We start from the raw sequence: 6,154 nt of genomic DNA on the forward strand, positions 1-6,154 counted from the left end.
CCTCGATTCGGACGGAGCGGCGGCGGCGGTGGGGCCGGCAGCCGGAGTTGGGCGAGGAACAACGGGCGGGGTGCGGGGCGACCGGCGCTACCTCCGAGATGCGGGGCTCGGGAATCGGGCGGGGCGGCGGCGGCGGAGTGTGGTGGCGGCGCGGGGAGTGTGGGGAAGGAGCGAGCGAGCGGTTGCGTCGGCCTGAAACTTCAGCGCGCCCTAGATAGGGATCGAGCGTTCGGTTCGCTCGATCGACCCCTACAACATACAGGCCGTTTTGAGTTTTCGGACTCGGCCCGAAAATAGTATTTTCGGTTTTGCCCGTTTTACGGTCACCGATCGTGCGCCGATTTTCGCCCGAACCCGTAAACCGGCGGTTATTTTTCGGTTTTGGCCCGTTTATGGGCTCGTTAGAGCATGCTCTAACGAGCCCGAAAAAGTGCAAACCGAAAAGTGGTTTTCGTCTTGAAATGATAGTTCGTTCGAATTCGGTGGCGCAAATTAGAAACCATAAAATAAACCGAAAAGCGGAATTTGAAATGGCGCGGTAAATTAGGCGGTGCCGTCGTAGCAAACAGTATTTTCGGGCTGCATTCGGTTTGCTCCGTCGGCCTGTATTTGTAGGGACCGACGGAGCGAACCGAACACAGCCCGAACACAATCCCTAATTTGCGCGCGAGGGAACCTTCAGCTCCTCCCAACCGCCGCCGCCCCCGTCGATCTGTGCGCTCTCACCTTCCTCTGCGTCGCCACCCTCCGATTTGTCCTCGATGAGTCTCGAATCGACCCCGCCGGCTACCGTTGCTACCGCGCCGGCGCCGGCACCTTCTCCCGTGGTTGATACGTCTCCAACGTATCTATAATTTCTGATGTTCCATGCTAGTTTTATGACAATACCTACATGTTTTGCTTACACTTTATAATGATTTTATGCATTTTCAGGAACTAACCTATTAACAAGATGCCGAAGTGTCAGTTCCTGTTTTCTGCTTTTTTTGTTCCAGAAAGGCTGTTCGGGCAATATTCTTGGAATTGGACGAAATAAAAGCCCACGATCTTATAATTCAAGGAAGGTTCCAGAAGTCCGAAGGGGAGACGAGGAAGGGCAGTAGGGGGCCCACACCATAAGGCGGCGCGGGTGGCCCCTGGCCGCGCCAGCCTATGGGGAGGGGGCCCCGTGGCCCTTCTGACTCCGCCTCTTCGCCTATATAACCCCTCGTGACCTAAAAACTCGACACCAATTGAAGAAACTCCAGAAAGACTCCAAGGGTGCCGCCGCCATCGCGAAACTCCGTTTCGGGGGACATAATCTCTGTTCCGGCACGCCGCCGGGACGGGGAAGTGCCCCCGGAAGTCATCTCCATCGACGCCACCGCCTCCATCATGCTCCGTGAGTAGTTCCCCCATGGACTACGGGTTCTAGCCGTAGCTAGTTGGTACTCTCTCTCCCATGTACTTCAATACAATGATCTCATGAGCTGCCTTACATGATTGAGATCCATCTGATGTAATCGGTGTTGTGTTTGTTGGGATCCGATGAATTGTTACATTATGATCAGTCTATCGATATAAGTTTGTGAAGTTATTGTTGCTGCAATCTTGTTGTGTTTAATGCTTGTCACTAGTGCACGAGTGGCATGATCTTAGATTTGAGCTCTATAATTATTGCTTAGATTGTATCTACAAATTGTTTGCACATGTCTATGTCCGGAACCCGATGCCCCAAAGTGACAGCAACTGGGATAACTGGAGGGGAAGACGTAGGTATGAGGATGACATGTTTTCACCAAGTGTTAATGCTTTGCTCCGGTGCTCTATTAAAAGGAGTACCTTAATTTCCAAAGAGATTCCCTTGAGGCCCGGCCGCCACCGGCTGGTAGGACAAAAGATGTTATGCAAGTTTCTCATTGCGAGCACGTATGACTATATATGGAAAACATGCCTACATAATTAATAATCTTGATGTTATGTCTTAATGCTATTTCAATCCTATCAATTATCCAACTGTAATTTGTTCACCCAACACTTGTTACTTGTTATTTGAGAGTTACCACTAGTGTAGATAGCTGGGAACCCCGGTCCATCTCTTATCATCATATACTCATTCTATATGTTATTGGAAGTAGAATCAACTATTTTCTGGTGCCATTGCCTCTGTGTTACTGTTACTTTTGCTGTGTTACTGTTACTATTGCTCTCATATTACTGCTGCTTTCGCATCACCCCTGTTACTAGTGCTTTTCCAGGTGCAGCTGAATTGACAACTCAGTTGTTAAGGCTTATAAGTATTCTTTACCTCCTCTTGTGTCGAATCAATAAATTTGGGTTTTACTTCCCTCGAAGATTGTTGCGATCCCCTATACTTGTGGGTTATCAAGACTATTTTCTGGCGTCGTCGCCGGGGAGGCATAGCTCTACTCATAAGTTCACCTGGGGAGTACACTCTACCTCTCTCTCTATTTTTATTTTATTTTGTTTTGCTTAGTTTACTTTTGTCTAGTTTGTTTGTGCTTAGTTTATTTCTGTGATATGTATATCTGGGTCTGGTACTCTAGGACAACCATTGATATGATATTTGGGTCTAAGGTTGTACCAGTAGTTTGTTATAATCTTGTTATTAGGAGATAATAATGTAGCCAGGTCATGCAGTGGGTCATCTAGGGTTTTAATAGAGTCCGTTTGACTTGGGCCTGTCCAAGTCGAACTAGGTTAGGCCCAATAAGGGGGGCGGCCGGCCACCTCTCCCTCTCATATAAGGAGATGGCACGGCTAGGGTTTAGGGTAGTCTAGATTGAAATCAGAATTATGTAGAACTTTGAGTTCATACTATCACCGTCCCTATGGGATCGGCGTGCGTGACGGCGTCTAGGACGTACGTCCGGTTATCCAATAAAGATGTGAGCGTTCTTGAGTCTTTCAAGAGTATTCATATGTGCTTGAGTATCCTTGAATCTGTCGAGGGAGTTCAAGATCTATCGGTCCTATGGATCATCAAGGTGCATCGTGAAAGATCGGGAAAACGTCCCCTCATCATGTGGTATCAGAGCTAGGTTGATCACGGTGCAGATTGCTTTGTTGCTCGGTTGTTTCTGCTCGGTTGTCGTGGCTACCATTGGGTCGTCGCCGCCATACTGTTGGTGAAGATCAAGGAGGAGGAAGTGGACGGCAGAGTCAAGTTCCTTGCTTTTGTTTTGCGAAGACGCGTACCGGCGGCTGGGTATTATCGTGTTGGTGGAGATTGCACTCGTCGAGATTGTTGCAGCAATGAGTCTCCCGCGCCGCCGTTTTCCTTGTTTCGATCGTTTCGTTGTTCTTTGCAAGATCGATCTGCAGAGTCCAGGTACGGAAGCATCGGCACGTGGCCCAGACGTGGCTACGATCGTGACCTGCAGTTAGGACTCCATGGCCCAAGCGCCGATCGCATCGCTACAACAGCAGTAAAGGCGAGAGAAGGAGTGATCGTTCCCACGGTCGTTTTTCTTTCGAGGCTAGCCAGAGCTGTACGTGTACACGGCAGTAGTTTTGATCGGTCACAGCTGTGTCCAAGTTAACCACGAAGGAGCAGCATCATGTGGTGTTCTCAGATTCTATCAGATTGGAATCAATTCATCTTACTCATTGGGGAACAAAGAGAAGATACATATTCCATTGTTTATTCAGAATTGCATTTGGCCAGGCGAGTTGTTCAGGTTTGGCTTCCGTGCAGATCCATGCAAAATTGATATTACTATTTGGGTTGCTCTTTGCATCGCTCAAAGGCAGCTTCACGTGGAAGTTTCTTGGAAGCAGCACGCAAGGTAGTAGCAGCAGGAGACTACGCACGTGAGGGTGCAGATCGAGGCTTGCCAGGCACAGGCTCACTCGCGCGGAGGAAGTACCGAGCGCGACGACATGATTTTTCTTCAGACCAGGCTCTGGGCCGGTTTGGCTGGCGTCCGGGTCTCCGGGACGGTCAGACCGGCCTCACGGCCGACCGATTCGGCGTGCAGTCCTACGACACTACTGGCGTGTTGTTGTTGTTTGTTCGTTGCGGAAGGGAAGGAAGTTTGCTCTTCAAGAAGGACGACATTGGCAGGGTGTTCAGAAGGGTGCATACTCGGGTGTATTCGGCTTATTTGGATCTCTGGTGTGCAGGAATTTGTTCTGTATGTCTTGGGTGGTATGCATGTTGCACTTTTAGTTTGTGTTTGGAGGATGCCTATGTCTCAATCAGGTTGATGGTGTCGAAGACCAAAGGGCACCAAGGTCAAGACAAGCTAGTCGAGAGGGAGGATGTGGTGTGGAAGACTGGCGAGGCTTGAGGATGAAGTTCGGTGATGTTCTTATCTGACGCTACCCTTTTTCTAGCAGACCCTCACGCGTTGGGGACAACGCTTCTTGAAGAAGGGGAGAGATGATATGGATATCCGGGCCCGGTACTCTAGGACAGCCATTGATATGATATTTGGGTCTAAGGTTGTACCAGTAGTTTATTATAATCTTGTTATTAGGAGATAATAATGTAGCCAGGTCATGCAGTGGGCCATCTAGGGTTTTAATAGAGTCCGTTTGACTTGGGCCTGTCCAAGTCGAACTAGGTTAGGCCCAATAAGGGGGCCGGCCGGCCACCTCTCCCTCTCATATAAGGAGATGGCACGACTAGGGTTTAGGGTAGTCTAGATTGAAATCAGAATTATGTAGAACTTTGAGTTCATACTATCACCGTCCCTATGGGATCGGCGTGCGTGACGGCGTCTAGGACGTTCGTCCGGTTATCCAATAAAGATGTGAGCGTTCTTGAGTCTGTCAAGAGTATTCATATGTGCTTGAGTATCCTTGAATCTGTCGAGGGAGTTCAAGATCTATCGGTCCTATGGATCATCAAGGTGCATCGTGAAAGATCGGGAAAACGTCCTCTCATCATTCTGTCTAGTATTATTTTGCTTAGTTTACTTTTGTCTAGTTTGTTTTTGTCTTGTTTTATTTTTCTTATATACCCAAAAATCCATAAAAATTTGAAAAACCGAAAAATTAGAAACTGTTGTTATGGAAGAACCCACAACCTATTTGTAGCTTATTGAAATATATATGAATTATAGAGAATCAAGAACGGGTAAAGTCATGAGTGCTGTGATAGAAAAATTGAATACAATTGCTAAAATCTTGCTTAAACGCCATGATATAAATTGTTGCTCTAAACAGGATACTAAACATCTGAAATTCCAATGTGGCTTTAGTGAAGAAGTTTTAATTAAGAACTATAATTGGAACAACTATATTCATTTTGGGTTCGAAGAGGTAGAACAATTTGTTTCATTTATGGGAGCCTCTGAGATAGAATCCTTCATGTCTGAAAATTATGAAACTTGTGTTGTTTGTAAGAACCTTAAAGATTATGTCTCTTCTATCCTTAATTTTTGCATAGAAAATTACAGTGATAATCCTTATATCATTGATTATAAAGAGAGACTCATGAATGCACAAGAACGCACTCACAATTTGCAGGAACCTGTGAAAGAAGAAATTGATGAACCTGAATGCTCATTAGATGAAAAAGAGGAGGAGAGTGATGAACAAAAGGAGGAAGAATGGATTAGCTACCCATGCCAACCTTCTAATGAGAGTAACTCTTTATCTCTTACACTATTTGATTGTCCTCCATGCTTACCAAAGAAGGATGAATGTTATGTTCCTGTGGATTCTCTTGAAATATTCCCTATGAGTAAAACTTGTGAGAATAATTATGCTACTGTTATCTATGATAATCCATGCTATTTTGATAAATCTTATGATAATGCTTTGTTTGTGCCTCATATCGAAATGCATGGTACTAAAGAATTTTGCTTAGCAAATGTTTATGATAAAGCTCTAGATGATGGTCCTATGTTACTTGATAATATTAATTGTACTACTAATGAAAATGGGATTGGAGAGGTATTGACTTTATCTAGGAGTCCCATATCTTTTGAGATTGATCAATCATCTTGTTATATTATTGATAAAAGTGGGTTTGAAAGTTTTAATCCCACTATTTTTGAGCTTGATAAAAATTATGTGTTTGTAGATCATGAAAAGCATGTTGTATGTGATAGTTATATTGTTGAGTTTATTCATGAAGCTACTGAAAATTATTATGAGAGAGGAAAATATGGTTGTAGAAATTTTCATAGTACTAAAACACCTC

Source organism: Lolium rigidum, chromosome 1 (assembly GCF_022539505.1).
Source record: "Lolium rigidum isolate FL_2022 chromosome 1, APGP_CSIRO_Lrig_0.1, whole genome shotgun sequence".
NCBI classification, from domain to species: Eukaryota; Viridiplantae; Streptophyta; class Magnoliopsida; order Poales; family Poaceae; genus Lolium; species Lolium rigidum.